The 23,409-nt window shown below is 46.6% G+C and overlaps 1 long non-coding RNA gene across 1 annotated transcript in view; it reads left to right on the top strand.

Moving 5' to 3' along the window:
• The window catches only part of LOC126984767 (uncharacterized), a 120,969-nt gene that overhangs the window by 5,681 nt on the left and 91,879 nt on the right, over positions 1 to 23,409 (top strand). Inside the window, exon 4 of the long non-coding RNA XR_007737650.1 lies at positions 18,090 to 18,182. This is a non-coding gene — a long non-coding RNA (uncharacterized LOC126984767). The remainder of the gene's footprint in view (positions 1 to 18,089; positions 18,183 to 23,409) is intronic.

Genomic DNA, 23,409 nt, shown 5'->3' with positions numbered 1-23,409 from the left:
GGGATTTCCTTCCCTTGCTCTGCCTTCCCTTTCCTTCCCTTCCCGTTCTTGGGCTAGCCTTCCCTTCCCTACTGCAGCCTTGCCTTCCTCTCTCTTCCCTTCCTCTCCCTCCCATCCCCTTCCCTACCTTGGTCACTATAACTACTGTAGGCAGACACACTTCAGAAGTGGATCTTCATGTGCCTGGCAATGTCTCTCTTTGTCTTAAAGAGCTTTCCACAAACATCACACTTGAACTCTCTAAGGCCATAGTGCCTGAAGACATGTCGATTGAGTGCCTGCTTCACACTGAACCTCTTCCCGCACTCTTCACACTCATGACTTTTTACACCAGTGTGTGTAAGGGTGTGTGTATCAAGGTGACTCTTCAGGATGAATAGTTTCCCACATTCCTTACATTCATAGTTCTTCACACCAGTGTGTGTAAGGGTGTGTCTATCAAGGGTACTCTTCTGGATGAATAGTTTCCCACATTCCTTACATTCATAGTTCTTCACACCAGTGTGTGTAAGGGTGTGTCTATCAAGGGTACTCTTCCGGATGAATTTTTTCCCACATTCCTTACATTCATAGTTCTTCACACCAGTGTGTGTAAGGGTGTGTGTATCAAGGTGACCCTTCAGGGTGAATAGTTTCCCACATTCCTTACATTCATAGTTCTTCACACCAGTGTGTGTAAGGGTGTGTCTATCAAGGTGACCCTTCAGGGTGAATAGTTTCCCACATTCCTTACATTCATAGTTCTTCACACCAGTGTGTGTAAGGGTGTGTCTATCAAGGGTACTCTTCTGGATGAATAGTTTCCCACATTCCTTACATTCATACTTCTTCACACCAGTGTGTGTAAAGGTGTGATATCTGAGGCCTCCCCTTGTGATTAATTCTTTTCCACACTCCAGACACACAAACTTCCTCTCTCCTTTGTTGCTGGAGTTGCCAGCAGCAAGTTGCTTCATCTGGTGACCACTGACCCTCCTGCCCCCTGCAGCAGTCTGCTCCTGCTTGTCCTGGCCACTCATGCTGCTGTCCAGCCCTGCAGATGAGGCGGCCCCAACCTTTGCGGCGGCTGAGTGTGTTGTTGTTGTCCTCATTCTTTCCTTGTTCTCTTTTCCTCCACACACCGGAGGCCTAGGGTCCGTGGTCGTGGTCGAGGGTGGACGTGCCCGTGAGAGCTCTGTAAAAGTGAAGGAATTCTCCAATAGTAATATTGCCAGAAGAATGAATCATTCCAAGAATAATCCATCTAGTAAGCAGGCGGGCACAAAAACCAAGGATATTGTTGGATCTGGCAAAACAAGCCTTGCGGCTGGGGGCGGGGATGATCAGCTGACAGGGGCAGACGATAGCGACGCAGATAAACAAACACACATGCCCAGTCTGTAAGGTTAAGGTTGGTGAGGAAGACAAGGCTCTAGGCTGTGAACTATGTGAAATGTGGCACCACATAAAGTGTGAGGAGGTCACTGAGGCAGTGTATAATTTCCTGAGCAGCAATCAAGTAAGTAAGATTCACTGGTATTGTACCAAATGCGATATTGTTGCGGGGAAATTGTTCAAACAAGTAACCAACACATCCAAGAGACAGGATAAAGTAGAAAGACGTATGGATGCCCTGGAAACTAAAACCACTGAGGCCTTAGAGGAGATCAAGAGTGATGTCAAGAGTCTGAAGGAGGAAATTAGAGATGATATCAGGTCTGAAGTGAACACTGAGTTCAAATCTAGGATTGATGAAGTCAAGCAGAAAGTTGGGGAGGAAGTCAAGAGTGTGATTAATGAAGCAGTGGAAAGCAAAACAGTTGATATAACAGTCGACACGAGGAACAAAGCAGGGCGGATCCAGAAAATCAATTTTGGGGAGCCCGCTGGTAAAATTTCATAAGTTAGCGACAGCCTCAAACAGTGAAGACCAATGGATAGTGATGGCGGTTCTTTGCTTAAAATCCGCAGCTCCCGAGCAATCAATGTATATGTGACAAATGAATTTTTCTTGTATCTATATATGAAGTGCAATCAATATTAAGCTGGCAAGCAATAACAAGAAACAATTCAAATTGCACATCCGACCCGTAAAAAGGCAGATCTGAACAGGTAGAAATCATCACCATACGATCACTCGAAGAAAACTAAATGTTTATTTCGCTATGTAAGCAGCAAGGGTGATCATAATACAGGTCATATATAAATTACAAACCTGACCTTTACAAAAAAGAGCTAATATGTGAAATTAGACGCAGGTGAAGATAAAAAGGAATTCTTATAGGGCTTCTTTTACATGGGATTGAGGTAACACATTTGCAAAGATTGGCTGATCTAAAGAAATATATTTACAAATTCCCAAGTATTCAACAAGTGCCTCACCAAGCAAAGAGTAGTCGGCGGTTTTTTTCGCCGAATTTGCTTATCAATCTCTCGACTGAAATGGGGATATCATGGTGGACACAGAGGAGGGCAAGCCTGTTCAGGCGCTCTTGGCCGACGGTACTCCTCAGATGCTGGTGCTGGCGTGTGCCTGGGCTTCTTTGATCGTTTGGAAGACCGGAACAGATAATCCCCAGCTCTGCTTCTGCTTTCACGAGTGTCAGGGATTCAATGTCGAGCTCGTGAGCTTCGCCACTTGAAGCACAACCGCACGCAACATCCGTTTCTGGGCCTTTGAGGAGTTGCTTGAGCTGAAGTGCGACAGGCACTGTGTCGTCACCGAACCGACTCTTCAACTCAGCCAAGATGTGGTCCACGAACGGAATGTACACCGCCCGGCGGTAGTACTCCTCAGTATTCTCGCACGGAACATTTGATCGCTGGGTCTGTCGTCCACAGAGTCGTGGCACAGGGATGGTGTCATGCGATGACCCCACCTCGACCAAAAGTTCTTCCACTTTCGTGAACACGTCGTGAAAATGATTCTCCGCATCTGCTCTGAACTTGGCAAAAATGGTCTTGATGCCACGGCATCGGCTGACACCAGGTCGCCATCTTTCCTCTGAAGTTTGGCTCTCGAGTATGTGCCAATATACACTCCACTACAACCAGTCCAACGAGAAAGCAGGAAACACGTATGGCGATGAGAAGGAGCCCAGCGGTGGCGTCAAGTTCCTCCTCGAGAAAAACAGCGATGACAGGCAGAAATTCAACGAAAACCATCATTCTGTCATGCCTCTCAATCCACCTGGTGGGGCACAGGGGAACAAGCGTTTCGCGCTTGGCCGAGGTAACCTTGACAACCTCTGTGAACCGGAGAGAGCGCATATTTGAAGGATGAACGAAGTTGTACACCTGGGTCAGTGTTGTACACCTGGGTCAGTGTTGTACACCTGGGTCAGGTTGTACACCTGGCTCAGTGTTGTACACCTGGGTCAGTGTTGTACACCTGGGTCAGTGTTGTACACCTGGGTCAGGTTGTACACCTGGGTCAGTGTTGTACACCTGGGTCAGGTTGTACACCTGGGTCAGTATTGTACACCTGGGTCAGGTTGTACACCTGGGTCAGTGTTATACACCTGGGTCAGGTTGTACACCTGGGTCAGGTTGTACACCTGGGTCAGTGTTGTACACCTGGGTCAGTGTTGTACACCTGGGTCAGTGTTGTACACCTGGGTCAGGTTGTACACCTGGGTCAGTGTTGTACACCTGGGTCAGGTTGTACACCTGGGTCAGTGTTGAACACCTGGGTCAGTGTTGTACACCTGGGTCAGTGTTGTACACCTGGGTCAGTGTTGTACACCTGGGTCAGTGTTGTACACCTGGGTCAGGTTGTACACCTGGGTCAGTGTTGTACACCTGGGTCAGTGTTGTACACCTGGGTCAGTGTTGTACACCTGGGTCAGGTTGTACACCTGGGTCAGTGTTTGAAGAGCGATCTTCACTTCCTTGACGTCACACGCCTTCGTCAGTACAAGATTCTGCCGGTGGCTAAAGCAGTGGATTGGCTTGGCCAGGGTGTACTTCTTCATGAGTACTGCGGCACACCCTTTGAATGTTCCCACCATGGCACTTGCTCCATCGAAACAAAGTCCCCTGCACTTGGCCATGTTCAATCCGAGGTCTTCAACGGTGCACAAAAGGAGCCAGGCTAAACCTTTACCGGTGAGGTCATGGGCACGCACAAAGGCAAGGAAGTCTTCCCTTATTTCCTCTTCCAAGTGCCGAATGATGATAGTGGCCTGCACTAAAATTCACTTTCTGCTTGCATGTGAGGAATGAGGTCACAAAGATTTTTCCTAGGCTTTTAAATCTTACTCTATAATATTCAATATATGATTCCGGAACTTAAATACTGAAAATAAATAAAGAAAATCCTGAGTTCTCCAGAAATGCAACAGAAAGGTACCAGTTTTCGTTTTGACTCTCTCAGAAAGTGGACATTTTAGCAGATGGGGGGTCGTCCAACACGCCCCGCCCCTCCCCCCCCCCCCTAGGTACGGCGTACTACGGCCCTGTACGAGTATATAGATTGTTAGATGAGTGCGGGGCCATAAGAGCGCGGTGCCCATTGTGCCCAGGCCCTGCAGGAGTGAAAAATTACATCAGACACCGAAAAAATTTAAATCTTGCCTGAGCATCCCGTCCACCTCCGCATAGTAAAGCCCAAGGAACCACAGAGGAGGAATTTTTTTTAAAGTTTGGAGGACAGCGTCCAGAGCTATCTAGCGGCGGCCGGCTTCGCTCCCCAGCTCTCTAGCTTCTTAGGGGTATCTTAAATATATTTTATGTTTTCTCAATTCATGGGTATTTCAAATATTTTAGTTATCCTAATATTTTTTTTGGGGGGGCCCGGGTCATCTGGCTCCCCACCCCCATATCCGTGCCTGCATATGCCTACAGCCGACGACACATTCTGTATTATACAGTAGAGCCCCATTTAGCGAGAGAATTAGGTGGATGAACGCGGTCGCGCTAACTGAATTCGCTAATTGAATAAAGTAACCAATATGAAAAAAGTTATTTGGTGCAGACGTGGGTCTGACTTTTGGGTTTGATAATTACTCAAAATACGCAGTCATCAGTTATCGAGACAAACTGGTAAGAGAGAGGACTGTGTTAGACTGCAGGAAGATCTCTACAGGATGCAACATTGGTCGGGGAAGTGGTTGTTGGAGTTCCACCCTGAAAAGTGCAGTGCTTTGAGGCTAGGAACATCAAATGAAGAAAAGGTCACATGCAACATGAGGGAGGAGCTAAGGGACTACTTAGATCATCAAAATTAAAACACTAGGTTATTTTTTATGTTACTCAAAAAGGAATATATTAAATAGAAAATTCATTTAACTATGCCCCTAGAATGATTATTCACTGCCTCAAATTTGATATTCCATATTCGTTTGTGAGCATGCCATGGTATTGAAGGCACCCGGTGTTGTGTTATTTGGTGTCCCATCGTCAAAAGCTGGCGCTTTTGTTTACAAACACTGGTCTCTCGTGAACTGCGCATGCTCCGACCAGTAAGTGTAGACCTGTACAGTCTCACAAAGCTTTTTAACACATTAAGAGTTGCTGGAAAGCTAAATTAAACATAGATCACCACCATCTCGCTGTTTCAAGAACGACACTCTGTACATATAAATACAACTAGTACAGATCGAGTGTCGTTCTAGAAACAGCGAGGATGGTGGTAGTGGTACTGTATATCTGATTCAGCCTTCCAGCAACTCTTAATTACGGTTTAAAGCTTTGTGAGACTGTACAAATTCACGCTGCTGGTCTGAGCATGCAGTTCACGGCGACCAGTGTTTGTAAACAAAGCGCCAGCTTTAACGGTGACGCCAAATAACACAACACCGTTTCAACGTTCTAGTATTACCGTCCATATGTACGTGTCAACGTGTGGTTTTCAGGTTTTGTAAGTTTTCTAAAATACGGATAACGAAAATTTGAATTCACCTATGTTTTTTATTTGAAATATCAATATAGTATCGTTTTCGCCTATCGGACTTATCACAAGCTAGTATCGGAATTGTGGATTTATATCGGGTATCGGTTATCGACTATATTTGTGTCTCCATTTAACGAATATCGGTTATCACCGTTAAGGTTTTTCATTATCAGTTATCGGTTATAAGGTTTTCTGTTATCGTGCCCAGCTATGGTAGTGATGTTAGTAAATTTGCAGATGATACCAAGATTGGTAGAGTAATTGAGTCGGATCAGGACGCTAGTATTCTCCAGGGTGAACTCAACAGATTGTATGACTGGGTGGATAAATGGCAGATGGAGTTCAATGTAGGGAAGTGCAGTATTCTGACGGTCGGTAGGAACAACCCCTCACATAACTATTGCTTAAATGACACTCTCAAAAGCAGGTCTGGGTGCGAGAGGGATTTAGGGGTCTTAGTGAGCTCTGATCTCCGTCCAAGGGCACAATGCATTCAAGCTAGATATCGAGCAAATAGGGTACTGGGATTTATTTCAAGGAGCGTAAGCAACAAAAGCCCCGAAGTCTTCCTCAAACTATATTTAGCATTAGTTAGACCTCATCTTGACTATGCGGTTCAGTTCTGGTCACCTTACTATAGAATGGATATCAAAATGTTAGAATCGGTGCAGAGGAGGATGGCTAAGATGATTCAGGGGTTGAGAAACTTGCCATACAAGGGAAGACTCAAACAGTTAAACTTGCATTCTCTAGAAAGGCGAAGGGTGCATGGAGACATGATCGAGGTTTATAAATGGATGAAGGGCTTTAATAAAGGAGACATTCATAAGGTTTTGTTGGTAAGAGAACCGGGTAGGACACGAAGTAATGGGTTTAAACTGGATAAATTCAGATTCAACAGGGACACAGGCAAAAATTGGTTTACAAACAGGGTGCTGGATGAGTGGAATAGGCTAAGCAGTCACGTGGTGAGTGCCAATACAATTGTCACATTCAAAAATAGACTAGATAAATTCATGGACAGCGATATTAGGTGGGGTTAGATACACGGGACCTTAGGGTCAAAGGAGCTGCCTCTACAGAATGGACATCAACTTGCTAGACTCAGTTCAGAGGAGGATGACCAAGATGATTCAGGGGCTGAGGAACCTCCCATATCAAAATAGGCTGAAACATCTAAACTTACATTCACTAGAGAGCCGAAGAGTGCGGGAAGATCTGATAGAAGTATTCAAATGGGTCAAGGGTTACAACAAAGGCGATATAAGTAAAGTACTGAGAATTAGCCAGCAGGATAGAACTCGCAGCAATGGATTTAAATTAGAAAAGTATAGATTTAGGAGATATAGGCAAGCATTGGTTTAGTAATAGGGTGGTGGGGGAATAGAATAGACTCAGCAATCACATAGTTAGTGCAGGGACGATAGCTTGTTTTAAGAGTAGACTGGATAGGGTAAAGATTCGTATTAGGTCCGTGCCAGTATCTCATAATCTACTTTAAGAAACCTCAGTATCTCTTCATATATCTTTTCTACAAACCTTCAACAGTCATGGAAACGCTTTGAAAATCCAATTTAAGGACTTTTTTTTTACTCTTGAAAATAGGGGATAATGTTTACGGAAGCGCGTCGCCTCCTGGTGCTGGCATGGCGACGCTCCAGCCGCCGCAGCCGTAAAATAGCTCGCAGAGGGTTTAGGGCCGGGGAGGATATTTAAACTACTCCAACCAAACGGTAAATCTTAAGAATCACCACTCCACCCCCTCCACCACCCCAGCCCCCCCAATCCCCCAAGACAAGCCTGGGGAACTGTGGGGAACCGGGGTATTGGGGGGGGGGAGCCCATATCACTGAAAAATGGCCTTCCAAAATTTCCCTAGAAAAATCCCTAAATCAGGAAAAATTCCCATGTCTCGAAAGTAAGGAGATTCCCTACCGTATAGTCACATGCGTGGGGTAATCGCTAACCTAGCATACCATCGGTAACCACCACAAAACAGCCCTGAGCCATGACTCAAGGTCATCCGGGACTAGGGCTGAACAGGCCCGGGCTATACCCGGCCCTCAGCACGGCAGCCGTTGGGCTGCGTGTTCTAAAAAAAAAAATAACCACGCGTGGTGGACCTGGTCTCACATGCGTGGGCTAGTCGCTAACCAAGCATACCATCGCTAACCAAGCGTACCATCGCTAACCAAGCGTACCATCGCTAACCAAGCGTACCATCGCTAACCAAGCATACCAACGCTAACCAAGCGCACCGTTGCTAACCAAGCGTACCGTCGCTAACCAAACGTTTGTAGAAAAAAAATATATGAAGACCTAGTGATGCTTCATACGGCAGGTAATGAATGCGAGCTATTTTGCGGCGGCGGCGTTAGCTCGATTAATCCCTTTAGGGAGCTGTGGTTTTGGTGGTCGTTAGCTCGATTAATCCCTGTAGGGAACAGTGGTTTTGGTGGACGGCCAAATCACTGAAAAATGGGCTTTCAAAATGTCCCTACAAAAATCCCCAAAATCGGGAAAAATCCCTAATCTCTAAAGAAAGGAAATTCCCTAACGTATACTCTTTTAATCTATTCCTATAGGCTATATAACGTAGCAGCCGCCGCAGCGGGTCTGTTGACGAGTGTAGGGTGTGCAATTGGATGGTCAGCGTAGTTGAACCCCCACCCCACCACCCCAATCGTAGTCGAGCAACTCTTGGGAAATGTCATGTTTCATAATTACATATGGTACAATACTGATGGTTAACCCGTCCACTTCTTGTAAGTTGATGCTAGATAATTTTTACCGAGTAGTTTAAGGTACAAAATAAAACAGATTTGTGACAGCTGTCATCCAGATCGAACTGACGCTCCTGCTGTTAATTGACGCGGGAGTGACTTACCGACTGCTACGTATGACCCTGGCCTCCATTTTACTCAAACTCCACTAAAAGTATCTCGCATTGAACAATATCCGTTTGTTTTCTGACACGTGCTTGTCACACCATGTGACACATGACACGCCCGTGTCTTTGTTGGACCCGGTACTGGGATAGTAATCGGTCCTTTTGTCAACCTACATGCACACCAATAAAGAGGTTAAATACTCAGTTAACACTTACCGAAAGGTAAAGTAGACTGATATTTTGAGGGAGTGAGTGTCGGGCCTTCCATCCATTATGGCGGCTTGAAAACAACTGACTTCAGGAACCCACCGTTAGGTGCTGCCGCTGATACCCTCGGTAGTAATATTTTACGAATGTATTAGAAAATACAAATAGCTGCGGCATTAGTTGCTTTAATATAGAGAAAAAATAACGTAAAACTCTTAAAAGACCGTTTTTGTCCGAAATTGTTATAATCCATGCGCATTTTGGATATTACTGACTTAGGAACTAGTTTGTAGGGTGCACTGCAAGGCAGGTATGAGGCTCAGTCTGTGTATAGAGGCGGTTGTGAAACAATAACAATGGACTTAGAAAATCCAAGCCACCTAACTCTATAATTAAAGAGGCTTGCCCCCCTGGCCCCTCCCCAAGGTAAAACGTATACGAAAATGCATTATAATGATAATTCTTTCACGTGCTAAATTACTACGAATATTGGTTTGTAGTGGTTATTCTTAAGTTTTGCCGAAAAGATATATGAAGAGATACTGATGTTTCATAAGGTAGGTAATGAGATACTGGCACGGACCTAAAACGAATCTTAACCCTGGATAGCTACATGGACGAGGACGACAGGTGGCAGTGAGGTGTGGGTGCAGTAGGGTGACGGGGTACTGGATGCGTGCCTAGTACCGCCGGTATAACGAGGATCAAGCCTCTACCTGTAACCCCTGTAACTACACCTCACCCATCGTGAGTAGTGGGGGGGATTCTGGAGCTGCCCTGTGTAGGCCACCCGGCCTCTTGCAGTTTCCCTATGTTCTTATGTTCTTATGAGTGGAGGGCGGCCTGTCTTGTGCAGGACAGCTTACCTACTTCTGCTGCATGAGAAGGTTAAGACTTCCCGGCGGCGGTGGTGGAGGTGTTGTCCTGGCAGTGTTGGGGCTGAGGGTGTCGCTGGCCAGCAGGTCCCCAGCGCTGGCCCGTGGGTGTGGAGCCTTCGTCGTCTTCTTCTTCTGGGGTGTTTTAGGGGGCTGGTTGGGCAGGGCCAGAAGGGATGCTGCTCGGGCCTCGGCGCGTGTTGTTGTTGTCACCTGGCAGTGTTGCCAACTGGAACTTTCCGCTACACGCACGAGCCTCAAACACGCTACATTGGACCACAAACGATACAAATTGTAAATATATTTCCACATCAGACGTAATAATGTTATCTGCTGGTTACTGTATAGCCAGGTACCCAAGGCAACACGAATCTGGCAGTGCAGTGCATTATACGGGTATAAGGGTACGTAAGGTTGGGGGGTTCGTCATTTCCTGCGTACAATACACACACATGTTTTGGCAGCACAATGCCTTACACGGGTGTGTGTCATAGGTAAGGTTGGGGCGCAATTATGGGCAAGACAGACGGCCCCTGACCACAGGAAGGCACCATGACGGCAACACACCTGCCCTGACGGCCCCATGCACACGCCTGCCCTGGCAGCCCCACACCTGCCCTGACAGTCCCACACCTGCCATGACGGCCCCACACCTGCCCTGATGCCCCCACACCTGCGCTGACGATCGCACACCTGCCCCGATGGCCCCACACCTGCCCTGACAGTCGCACACCTGCCATGACCGCCCAACACGTACCTGCCCTGACAGTCACACACCTGCCATGACGGCCCCACACCTGCCTGGACAGTCCCACACCTGCCATGACGGCCCTACACGGCCACACCTGCCCTCACGATCGCACACTTGCCCTGACGGCCCAACACCTGCCCTGACAGTTCCACACCTGCCGTGACGGCCCAACACCTGCCCTGACAGTCCCACACCTGCCATGACGGCCCCACACCTGCCCTGACTGTCCCACACCTGCCATGACGGCCCAACACCTGCCCTGACAGTCCCACACCTGCCATGATGCCCCCACACCCGCCCTGACTGTCCCACACCTGCCATGACGGCCAAATACCTGCCCTGACAGTCCCACACCTGCCGTGATGTACGGCCCCACACCTGCCTTGACAACCCACACCTGCATTGACGTATGGCCCCACATATCTGCCCTCACAGAGCAAGTATTGAAGCTGGCCAGCGCGTCCGGCACCCAGACCAGGATATAGTAAGTTTGGAACTGGAGTCACAGGCCTGAAGGGGCCTCTTCCAGAAGTCATCTGTGAGTATCTGTGAGTATGACGGCCCCACACCTGCCGTGACGATCCAACACCTCCCATGATGGGCCCACACCTACCGTGACGACCCCAAACCTGCACTGATGACACAACACCAGCCCTGACACACCCACACTTGCCTTGACGAGACCACACCTGCCCTGACAGCCCCAAACCTGCTCTGACAATCCCACACCTGCCCTGAAATCCTCACACCTGCTTTGAAAGCCCCACACCTGCCCTGACGATCCAACACCTTCCATGATGGCCCCACACCTACCCTGACGACCCCAAACCTGCACTGATGACACCACACCTGCCCTGACAGCCCCACACCTGGCCTGACAATCCCACACCTGCCCTGACATCCTCACACCTGCCCTGAAAATCCCACACCTGCCATGACAGCCCCACACCTGTCCTGACAATAATCCTTGATGGGCCCACACCTGCCCTGCCAACCCTACACCTGCTCTGATGACCCCACACCTGTACTGATGACCCCACATATCATTGCCCTATTTCGTGACAATCTATCGTCTGGTGCAGTGGTTCCCAATCTGGGGGGCGTGAGCTAAGTAAAGAGAGGGCGTGATTCCATCTACCAAAAATTCCAGTTTTGCAAGAAATAAACACACACACACACACACACACACACGAAGGAGTAACAAATGATGTGGGGCGTGAGGATTTCTTATAAATCAATAGGGGGCATCATGTGAAAAGTTTGGGAGCCACTGGTCTAGTGTCTTTATTTTTTTGGCATTACCTTATGTGTCTCTATTCAGGGGAAGGGACAGTTAGCTCATGTATTATTTTCCCATTTCATAACATAATCTATCACCTTGCATCCATTTCTTTCCCAGTAGTTCTTTGTATTTTTCCAACAGTTTGTCATTTTCTTTTCAGTTCCTGTCCAAGAGATTTTGCCATAATTCAGAGGAAGGAGGAAGCACGCTGGTCTGTTGTGTTTCATCTCGTAATGTCCTTTTCGTAATTTCCAGCAGCAGCTTCCAATTATGTTTTCACTTTGTGCCACTTTGTATCTTCCAGAGGTTTGCGATTATGCTGTTACTTACTGTCTGGAAATGCTGCCTTCGTTGTGAGGATGGAAGAAGTAGCTACATATTATCCTCTGTATTAGTATAGCTACACACTATTATTCCATGATGTAATCTATTGCAATGTATCTTTTTGTACTTTCCAGCAGCCTGCAATCATGCCTTTCCTTCCTATATTAATTGTGAGGATGGAAGAAGTAGCTACATATCATCCTCTGTATATACTATTAGAGGCAGGTACATACTTTCCATACTGTAATCTATCATAATGTATTGTATTGTATTTTCCAGCAGCCTGCAATCATGCCCTTCCTTCCTGTATTAATTGTGAGGATGGAAGAAGTAGCTACATATCATCCTCAGTATGTACTATTAGAGGCAGGTACATACTTTCCATACTGTAATCTATCGTAATGTATTGTATTGTATTTTCCAGCAGCCTGCAATCATGCCCTTCCTTCCTGTCTTGATCTTCCAACACTCAGTTCTAAGCACACAAGCACATGTTATCTTATTCCACCCCTTTGTTCTTCCTCCCTTCCTCAGTATCTAACCTTTCCTTGTTGGTTTCCATGAATAAGTTTTTTTCCTTTTTGAGTATGTCTTCCTAATGTAACTATTGGTCTATGTTTTTTGTTTGTTTGTTCTAGTCCACACACACACACACACACACACACACACACACACACACACACACACACACACACATGCATAAAGACACACACCAGAATTGGTTTGGGAATTCTATTTTCTCATCAGCTTCCTGTCTATCCCGTCTGCCTGTAGAACCAGTAGGCCCTCTTGGACGGCCCCAGCCCATTAGCGGAACGGGCGAACTTTATTTATAGTGGCTGCCGTGATGTGACTCCTGCTTCATTTACTGCCCTCAGCTGTTTCCTTTACCATAAAAAAAAATGTAGGCATACATTCAGGGGAGGCAGTGGCTGAGTGGTTAGCGTGCCAGCCTCGCATTCGGTGCGTTGTCCATGATGGTTCGAATCCGCCGCTAACCACATGGGATTTTTCAGTCACCGCCAAGTGGCCTAAGACTACCCACATGCTGTCCTGAAGACCACCTATCAACCCGGACGGTAGAAGAAACTCTGCAGCACAAGTGGAATCAAGAATGAGCTCCGGGGGGCAGCATGAGCCAATAATAATAATGGCACCACTATAAACAATTGCCTGCGCCATGACGGGCTAGGGCCGACCATCAGGCTCATATGGATTAGCCTACCGGCGCTGTAGGCCACATGTAAAAAAAAAAAAAAAAAAAAAAAAAAAAAATTTTGATTTTGCCTTCACTGGTAGCCTGGTAACATAATTATACTCCCAGGCCTTTCTCTGCCTCTGTTGTGGATAGTGGAGTGTTTCCCATATGGTACTGGTGTGCTGGATATCCCTTCACTGGTAGCCTGGTAACATACACTCCCAGGCCTTTCTCTGCCTCTGTGGTGGATAGTGGAGTGTTTCCCATGTGGTACTGGTGTGCTGGATATCCCTTCACTGGTAGCCTGGTAACATACACTCCTAGGACTTTCTCTGCCTCTATGGTGGATAGTGGAGTGTTTCCCATGTGGTATTGGTGTGCTGGATATCCCTTCACCAGTAGCCTGGTAACATACACTCCAAGGCCTTTCTCTGCCTGTATGGTGGATAGTGGAGTGTTTCCCATGTGGTATTGGTGTGCTGTATATCCCTTCACTGGTAGCCTGGTAACATAATTATACTCCCAGGCCTTTCTCTGCCTCTGTGGTAGATAGTGGAGTGTTTCCCATGTGGTATTGGTGTGCTGGATATCCCTTCACTGGTAGCCTGGTGACATATAATCCCAGGTCTTTCTCTGCCTCTGTGGTGGATAGTGGAGTGTTTCCCATGTAGTATTGGTATGTTGGGTATCCCTTCACTGGTAGCCTGGTAACATACACTCCAAGGTCTTTCTCTGCCTCTGTGGTGGATTGTCGAGTGTTACCCATGTGGTATTGGTGTGCTGGATATCCCTTCACTGGTAGCCTGGTAACATACACTCCCAGGTCTTTCTCTGCCTCTGTGGTGGATTGTCGAGTGTTACCCATGTGGTATTGGTGTGCTGGATATCCCTTCACTGGTAGCCTGGTAACATACACTCCCAGGTCTTTCTCTGCCTCTGTGGTGGATAGTGGAGTGTTTCCTATGTGGTATTTGTGTGCTGGAGATCCCTTCACTGGTAGCCTGGTAACATACACTCCCAGGTCTTTATCTGCCTCTGTGGTGGATATTGGCGTGTTTCCCATGTGGTATTGGTGTGCTAGATATTCCTTTAGTGGTAGCTCGGTAACATACTCTCCCAGGTCTTTCTCTGCCTCTGTGGTGGATATTGGAGTGTTTCCCATGTGGTATTGGTGTGCTGGATATCCCTTCACTGGTAGCCTGGTAACATACACTCCAAGGTCTTTCTCTGCCTCTGTGGTGGATAGTGAAGTGTGTCCCATGTGGTATCAGTGTGCTGGATATCCCTTCACTGGTAGCCTGGTAACATACACTCCCAGGTCTTTCTCTACTTCTGTGGTGGATATTGGAGTGTTTCCCATGTGGTATTGGTGTGCTGGATATCCCTTCACTGGTAGCCTGGTAAAATATAATCCCAGGTCTTTCTCTGCCTCTGTGGTGGATAGTGGAGTGTTTCCTATGTGGTGTTGGTATGTTGGATATCCCTTCACTGGTAGCCTGGTAACATACACTCCCAGGTCTTTCTCTGCCTCTGTTGTGGATATTGGAGTGTTTCCCATGTGGTATTGGTGTGCTGGATATCCCTTCACTGGTAGCCTCATAACACACACTCCCAGGTCTTTCTCTGCCTCTGTGGTGGATATTGGCGTGTTTCCCATGTGGTATTGGTGTGCTGGATATCCCTTCACTGGTAGCCTGGTAACATACACTCCAAGGTCTTTCTTTGCCTCTGTGGTGGATAGTGAAGTGTTTCCCATGTGGTATCGGTGTGCTGGATATCCCTTCACTGGTAGCCTGGTAACATACACTCCCAGGTCTTTCTCTGCCTCTGTGGTGGAAAGTGGAGTGTTTCCCATGTGGTACTGGTGTGCTGGATATCCCTTCACTGGTAGCCTGGTAACATAATTATACTCCCAGGCCTTTCTCTGCCTCTGTGGTGGATTGTGGAGTGTTTCCCATGTGGTATTGGTGTGCTGGATATCCCTTCACTGGTAGCCTGGTAACATATAATCCCAGGTCTTTCTCTGCCTCTGTGGTGGATAGTGGAGTGTTACCCATGTGGTATTGGTGTGCTGGATATCCATTCACTGGTAGCCTGGTAACATACACTCCCAGGTCTTTCTCTACCTCTGTGGTGGATAGTGGCGTGTTTCCCATGTGGTATTGGTGTGCTGGATATTCCTTCAGTGGTAGCCTGGTAACATACACTCCCATGTCTTTCTCTGCCTCTGTGGTGGATAGTAGAGTGTTTCCCATGTGGTATTGGTGTGCTGGATATTCCTTCACTGGTAGCCTGGTAACATACACTCCAAGGTCTTTCTCTGCCTCTGTGGTGGATAGTGAAGTGTGTCCCATGTGGTATCAGTGTGCTGGATATCCCTTCACTGGTAGCCTGGTAACATACACTCCCAGGTCTTTCTCTACTTCTGTGGTGGATATTGGAGTGTTTCCCATGTGGTATTGGTGTGCTGGATATCCCTTCACTGGTAGCCTGGTTACATATAATCCCAGGTCTTTCTCTGCCTCTGTGGTGGATAGTGGAGTGTTTCCCATGTGGTATTGGTATGTTGGATATCCCTTCACTGGTAGCCTGGTAACTTACACTCCCAGGTCTTTCTCTGCCTCTGTGGTGGATAGTGGAGTGTTTCCCATGTGGTATTGGTGTGCTGGATATCCCTTCAGTGGTAGCCTGGTAACATACACTCCCAGGTCTTTCTCTGCCTCTGTGGTGGATAGTGGTGCGTTTCCCATGTGGTATTGGTATGCTGGATATCCCTTCACTGGTAGCCTGGCAACATACACTCCCAGGTCTTTCTCTGCCTCTGTGGTGGATATTGGTGTGTTTCCCATGTGGTATTGGTGTGCTGGATATCCCTTCAGTGGTAGCCTGGTAACATACACTCCCAGGTCTTTCTCTGCCTCTGTGGTGGATAGTGGAGTGGTTCCCATGTGGTATTGGTGTGCTGGATATCCCTTCAGTGGTAGCCTGGTAACATACACTCCCAGGTCTTTCTCTGCCTCTGTGGTGGATAGTGGAGTGTTTCCCATGTGGTATTGGTGTGCTGAATATCCCTTCACTGGTAGCCTGGTAACATACACTCCCAGGTCTTTCTCTCCCTCTGTGGTGGATAGTGGAGTGGTTCCCATGTGGTATTGGTGTGCTGGATATCCCTTCAGTGGTAGCCTGGTAACATACACTCCCAGGTCTTTCTCTGCCTCTGTGGTGGATAGTGGAGTGTTTCCCATGTGGTATTGGTGTGCTGGATATCCCTTCACTGGTAGCCTGGTAACATACACTCCCAGGTCTTTCTCTCCCTCTGTGGTGGATAGTGGAGTGTTTCCCATGCGGTATTGGTGTGCTGGATATCCCCTCCCAAGGTTCAGGACTTTACATTTTTCATCTTTGCATTGTAGCAGCCACTTTTTGTTCCACTCCTAAAGCTTGGTGATGTCTTCTTGTAGGAAATCCACAGTCAAGGGGTTAAAAATAGGCCTTTCTGACAAACTGTTGCAATTTTTATAACACTCTTACTTCCCTTATCAGATTATATTATGTTGTTTGTCTGTCCACAACACAAGTCCTATAGCAATACTTCCTCTCCACAACACAAGTCCTACAGTAATACTTCCTCTCCACAACACAAGTCCTACAGCAATACTTCCTCTCCGCAACACAAGTCCTACAGCAATACTTCCTCTCCACAACACAAGTCCTACAGCAATACTTCCTCTCCACAACACAAGTCCTACAGCAATACTTCCTCTCCACAACACAAGTCCTACAGCAATACTTCCTCTCCACAACACAAGTCCTACAGCAATACTTCCTCTCCACAACACAAGTCCTACAACAATACTTCCTCTCCACAACACAAGTCCTATAGCAATACTTCCTCTCCACAACACAAGTCCTACAGCAATACTTCCTCTCTGCAACACTAGTCCTACTGCAATACTTCCTCTCCACAACACAAGTCCTACAGCTATACTTCCTCTCCACAACACAAGTCCTACAGCAATACTTCCTCTCCACAACACAAGTCCTACAGCAATACTTCCTCTCTGCAACACAAGTCCTACAGCAATACTTCCTCTCCACAACACAAGTCCTATAGCAATACTTCCTCTCCACAACATAAGTCCTACAGCAATACTTCCTCTCCACAACACAAGTCCTATAGCAATACTTCCTCTCCACAACACAAGTCCTACAGCAATACTTCCTCTCCACAACACAAGTCCTATAGCAATACTCCCTCTCCGCAACACAAGTCCTACAGCAATACTTCCTCTCCACAACACAAGTCCTATAGCAATACTTCCTCTCCACAACACAAGTCCTACAACAATATAAGGATCGTAATGTTACGTCTACGTAAAGACGAGAAATAAGCAAACAGTGAGTGCTGGGCTGACGTAACCTTGCCTCGACGTACAGAGATCAAAGTGTGAATTGAAGTTACTTATAGAAACATCTCGTAAGTAAGGTTGACAAATTATATTCCATCAGTTTAAATGACATAATCTTCCCTATACATACAGATCAAGGTAACATATGAAATGAAATGAGGTTACTTATAATATACCAGTGAATTGAGGTTACTTATACAAATATACCAGTGAATTGTGGTTACTTAGACAAACATACCAGTGAACTGAGGTTACTTATACAAACATACCAGTGTATTGAGGTTACTTATACAAACATACCAGTGAATTGAGGTTACTTATACAAACATACCAGTGAATTGAGGTTACTTATACAAACATACCAGTGAATTGAGGTTACTTATACAAACATACCAGTGAAATGAGATTACTTATACAAACACCTCGCAGGTTAAGGTTGACATAACTTATATATCGTTAGTTTAAGAGACGTAATCTTGCCTATACGTACAGAGATCAAAATAACATATCTCGAGGGTAGGGTTCACGTAACTTGTATTTCATTAGTTTAAGGTTACGTATACTTACAATAACGTTGTAAAGAGGGAAAGAATAAAGGAAAGAAAGAAGGTGTGTTGAAAGGTCATCTTATCGCCTACAAACACCTAGAGACAAACATTGGGGTGAGGGAGGGAGGGAAGGGTAGCACACACACACACACACACACACACACACACACACACACACACACACACACACACACACACACAAATGAAATTATAAACACCAACCCACATACCCCAATCAAACACCTCCACACTAAACATCCTTTTTCGACCGTCCATGTTGAGAGAGGAGGAGGAGGAGGAGGAGACGAGAGTAGACGTGGAGCCGCCAGCGATGGAGTTGGCGGCTGTTCCTCCGTCCTTCCCTTCGGCGGCTGCGGCGGGTGACTTCTTGGCTAGGGTAAGGGAGGATAGGTTAAGTTAGGAGATGTTAGGTAAGGCTTTCCAGACAGACAACAGATCAAAAATAGACAAACTATGTAGACATCTTTTCCCAAATTTCAAAATGGCGCACCTTCATCCTGCCTCAGAGTCCCCGCCTTGGGGGGGGGGGGGTCCACTCTATATACTATGATCAATAGTTTTAAGCCTGTAAAGAATAACCATTGTATAAAATGGAAATAAAGTTTCTGATTCTGATTCCTCTCCCTTCCCTTATCTTTCTCTCCCTTCCCTTCCCTTTCATTCCACTCCCTTCCCTTTCCTTCCTTGACCTTCCATTCCCTTCTCCTCTCTTCCCTTTCCTTTCCTCTCTCTTCCCTTCCCTTTCTTTCTCTTCTCTTCTTCTAATCAAAAATAGATTAGATAAATTCATGGACAGCGATATTAGGTGGGGTTAGATACACGAGAGCTTAGGTTCAAAGGAGCTGCCTTGTACAGGCCTACCGGCCTCTTGGAGACTCCTACGTTCTTATGTTCTTATGTTCTTCCATTCCTTGACCTTCCCTTCTCTTCCCTTCCCTTCCTTGACCTTCCCTTCCCTTCCTTGACCTTCCCTTCTCTTCCCTTCCTTAACCTTCCCTTCCCTTTCTTAACCTTCTCTTCCTTTTCTCTCCCTTCCCTTCTGTTCCCTTCCCTCACTCACCTCATCACTGGTTGGTCAAGTTATACACAAGCTCGGAGGAGCGGAAGATGCACTGGTGAGGAGGCTGGAAGACCACGAGGGGCGGCGCCAGGCTCACCATTGGACTGGGGAGGTACACGTGGGTTGCTCTGCGGAGAAAGTGCGCACCAGGTTACCTATTCAATTTGTTTTTCCAGAAGAGAGAGAGAGAGAGAGAGAGAGAGAGAGAGAGAGAGAGAGAGAGAGTGTCACCTGTCCTCAGAGGCTGACCTCATACTCTCATCAGAAGAAATTTTGGGGCCGTTAAGATGGTTGAAGAAAGAGAACTATCACAACAAGCTACAGAAACCCAGAGATAGAGACAGACAGAGACCAAATGAGAAGTAGACATAAAACAGCCATTATCAAGACACCTCTCCACCACAAATTGACCTCTCTCTTGGCCACTCTTTACTTTCGTCTATTATGGCAGCGGTGAGTAGCGGGCCTTTTTTTTCTATGCACTTTTTGTTGCCCTTGAGCCGTCTCCTTTGTTGTAAAAATAAATAAATAAATAAAAGCTACAGAAATCCAGAGAGCCAGACACAGAGAAAATGAGACAGCAAAAGGAAGAAGAAGAAATGAAAAGGGAAAACTAAGACAAGGAGAGGAAGAGAGAAATGAAAAACGAAAAGAATGAAAGGAAAACGGTGAAAAAATAAGACATAAGAACAGAAAGAGAACAAAAAATGAGAACGGAGGAAAATGAAACAGGGATAAGTAGAGAAAGAGAAGGAAAGCAATACTACCAAAGAGACAGACACAGAGAAAATGAGAAGTAGATAAAACAACCATTAGCACTAAAAGCTACAGAAATCCAGAGAGATAGAGACAGACAAAGAAAGACACAGAGACGCAAACAGAGACAGACACAGAGAAAATAAAAACAGAAAAAAACAACCATCACGAAAAGCTACAGAAATCCAGAGAGAGACAGAGACAGACAAAGACACAGAGAGACAGACAGACAGACAGACAGAGAAAATGAGAAGCAAATAAAACATCCAGAGAGACAGAGACACACAGGGAGAGAAAATGAGAGAAAAACAGAGACAGACAAAGACAAAGAGAGACCCAGACAGAGAGAGAGAAAATGAGAAGCAAATAAAACATCCAGAGACACAGACATAGACAGACCCATCAATTAAAAGCCACAACCAGAGATAGAGACAGAGAGACATGCGAACAAAGAAAAAACAGGGTCGCCAACTCACCAATCAGCTCCAGGGACGAGGAGTTCAGGAGACCGTACTCAAGCCTCATAATGATGTCACCGTCCGGGTCCTGCTTGTCCTTCTGCAAACACCACCAACAGCGAGGTAAAAAAAAGTCGCCGAGTCAAATCCTCCCACACCACACCACACCCAGCCGCACCACACACCACACCACACCATACCCAGCCACACCACACACCACACCACACCATACCCAATCACACCACACACCACACCATACCCAATCACACCACATACCACACCAAACCGAGCTGCACCACACACCACACCCAGCCGCACGACACACCACACCACACCATACCCAGCCGCACCACACACCACACCACACCATACCCAGCCGCACCACACACCACACCATACCCAGCCCCAACACACACCACACCCAGTCACACCACACACCATACCCAGCCACACCATACACCATACCCAGCCACACCACACCACACCCTGCCACACCACATTACTCTCCCTTTTCCTTCCTTGGGATTTCCTTCCCTTCCTCTTCCTCCCCTTCCTCTCCCTCCCATCCCCTTCCCTACCTTGGTCACTATAACTACTGTAGACTGACACACTTCAGAAGTGGATCTTCATGTGCCTGGCAATGTCTCTCTTTGTCTTAAAGAGCTTTCCACAAACATCACACTTGAACTCTCTAAGGCCATAGTGCCTGAAGACATGTCGATTGAGTGCCTGCTTCACACTGAACCTCTTCCCGCACTCTTCACACTCATGGCTTTTTACACCAGTGTGTGTAAGGGTGTGTGTATCAAGGTGACTCTTCCGGATGAATTTTTTCCCACATTCCTTACATTCATAGTTCTTCACACCAGTGTGTGTAAGGGTGTGTCTATCAAGGGTACTCTTCAGGATGAATTTTTTCCCACATTCCTTACATTCATAGTTCTTCACACCAGTGTGTGTAAGGGTGTGTGTATCAAGGTTACCCTTCAGGATGAATTTTTTCCCACATTCCTTACATTCATAGTTCTTCACACCAGTGTGTGTAAGGGTGTGTCTATCAAGGTTACCCTTCAGGATGAATTTTTTCCCACATTCCTTACATTCAAAATTCTTCACACCAGTGTGTGTAAGGGTGTGTCTATCAAGGTTACCCTTCAGGGTGAATTTTTTCCCACATTCCTTACATTCATAGTTCTTCACACCAGTGTGTGTAAGGGTGTGTGTATCAAGGGTACTCTTCTGGATGAATTTTTTCCCACATTCCTTACATTCATAGTTTTTCACACCAGTGTGTGTAAGGGTGTGTCTATCAAGGTGACTCTTCAGGATGAATTTTTTCCCACATTTCTTACATTCATAGTTCTTCACACCAGTGTGTGTAAGGGTGTGTGTATCAAGGCTACCCTTCCGGTTGAATTTTTTTCCACATTCCTTACATTCATAGTTCTTCACACCAGTGTGTGTAAGGGTGTGTCTATCAAGGTGACTCTTCTGGATGAATTGTTTCCCACATCCCTTACATTCATAGTTCTTCACACCAGTGTGTGTAAGGGTGTGATATCTGAGGCCATGCCTTGTGGTTAATTCTTTTCCACACTCCAGACACACAAACTTCCTCTCTCCTTTGTTGCTGGAGTTGCCAGCAGCAAGTTGCTTCATCTGGTGACCACTGACCCTCCTGCCCCCTGCAGCAGTCTGCTCCTGCTTGTCCTGGCCACTCATGCTGCTGTCCAGCCCTGCAGGTGAGGCGGCCCCAACCTTTGCGGAAGCTGAGTGTGTTGCTGTTGTCCTCGTTCTTTCCTTGTTGTCTTTTCCTCCACACACCGGCGGCCTAGGGTCCATGGTCGTGGTCGAGGGTGGACGTGCCCGTGAGAGCTCTGTAAAAGTGAAGGAATTCTCCAATAGTAATATTGCCATAAGAATGAATCGTTCGAAGAATAATCCGTCTAGTAAGCAGGCGGCCACAAAAACCAAGGATACTGTTGGATCTGGCAAAACAAGCCTTGCGGCTGGGGGCGGGGATGATCAGCTGACAGGGGCAGACGATAGCGACGCAGATAAACAAACAGACACATGCCCAGTCTGTAAGGTTAAGGTTGGTGAGGAAGACAAGGCTCTAGGCTGTGAACTATGTGAAATGTGGCACCACATAAAGTGTGAGGAGGTCACTGAGGCAGTGTATAATTTCCTGAGCAGCAATCAAGTAAGTAAGATTCACTGGTATTGTACCAAATGCGATATTGTTGCGGGGAAATTGTTCAAACAAGTAACCAACACATCCAAGAGACAGGATAAAGTAGAAAGACGTATGGATGCCCTGGAAACTAAAACCACCGAGGCCTTAGAGGAGATCAACAGTGATGTCAAGAATCTGAAGGAGGAAATTAGAGATGATATCAGGTCTCAAGTGAAGGAATGAAGGAAGATTGTTCCAGAGTTTACCAGCGTGAGGGATGAAAGAGTGAAGATGCTGGTTAACTCTTGAATAATGGGTTTGGACAGTATAGGGATGAGCATGAGTAGAAAGTCTTGTGCAGCGGGGCCGCGGGAGGAGGGGAGGCATGCAGTTAGCAAGTTCAGAAGAGCAGTCAGCATGAAAATATCGATAGAAGATAGAGAGCCAACATGGCGGCGGAATTTGAGAGGTAGAAGACTATCAGTATGAGGAGGAGAGCTGATGAGACGAAGAGCCTTTGATTCCACTCTGTCAAGGAGAAGCTTACCTACTTCTGCTGCATGAGAAGGTTAAGACTTCCCG

This window comes from Eriocheir sinensis, chromosome 57, assembly GCF_024679095.1.
Source record: "Eriocheir sinensis breed Jianghai 21 chromosome 57, ASM2467909v1, whole genome shotgun sequence".
Taxonomy (NCBI): domain Eukaryota; kingdom Metazoa; phylum Arthropoda; class Malacostraca; order Decapoda; family Varunidae; genus Eriocheir; species Eriocheir sinensis.
This window is presented reverse-complemented; position numbering and strand designations above follow the sequence as displayed.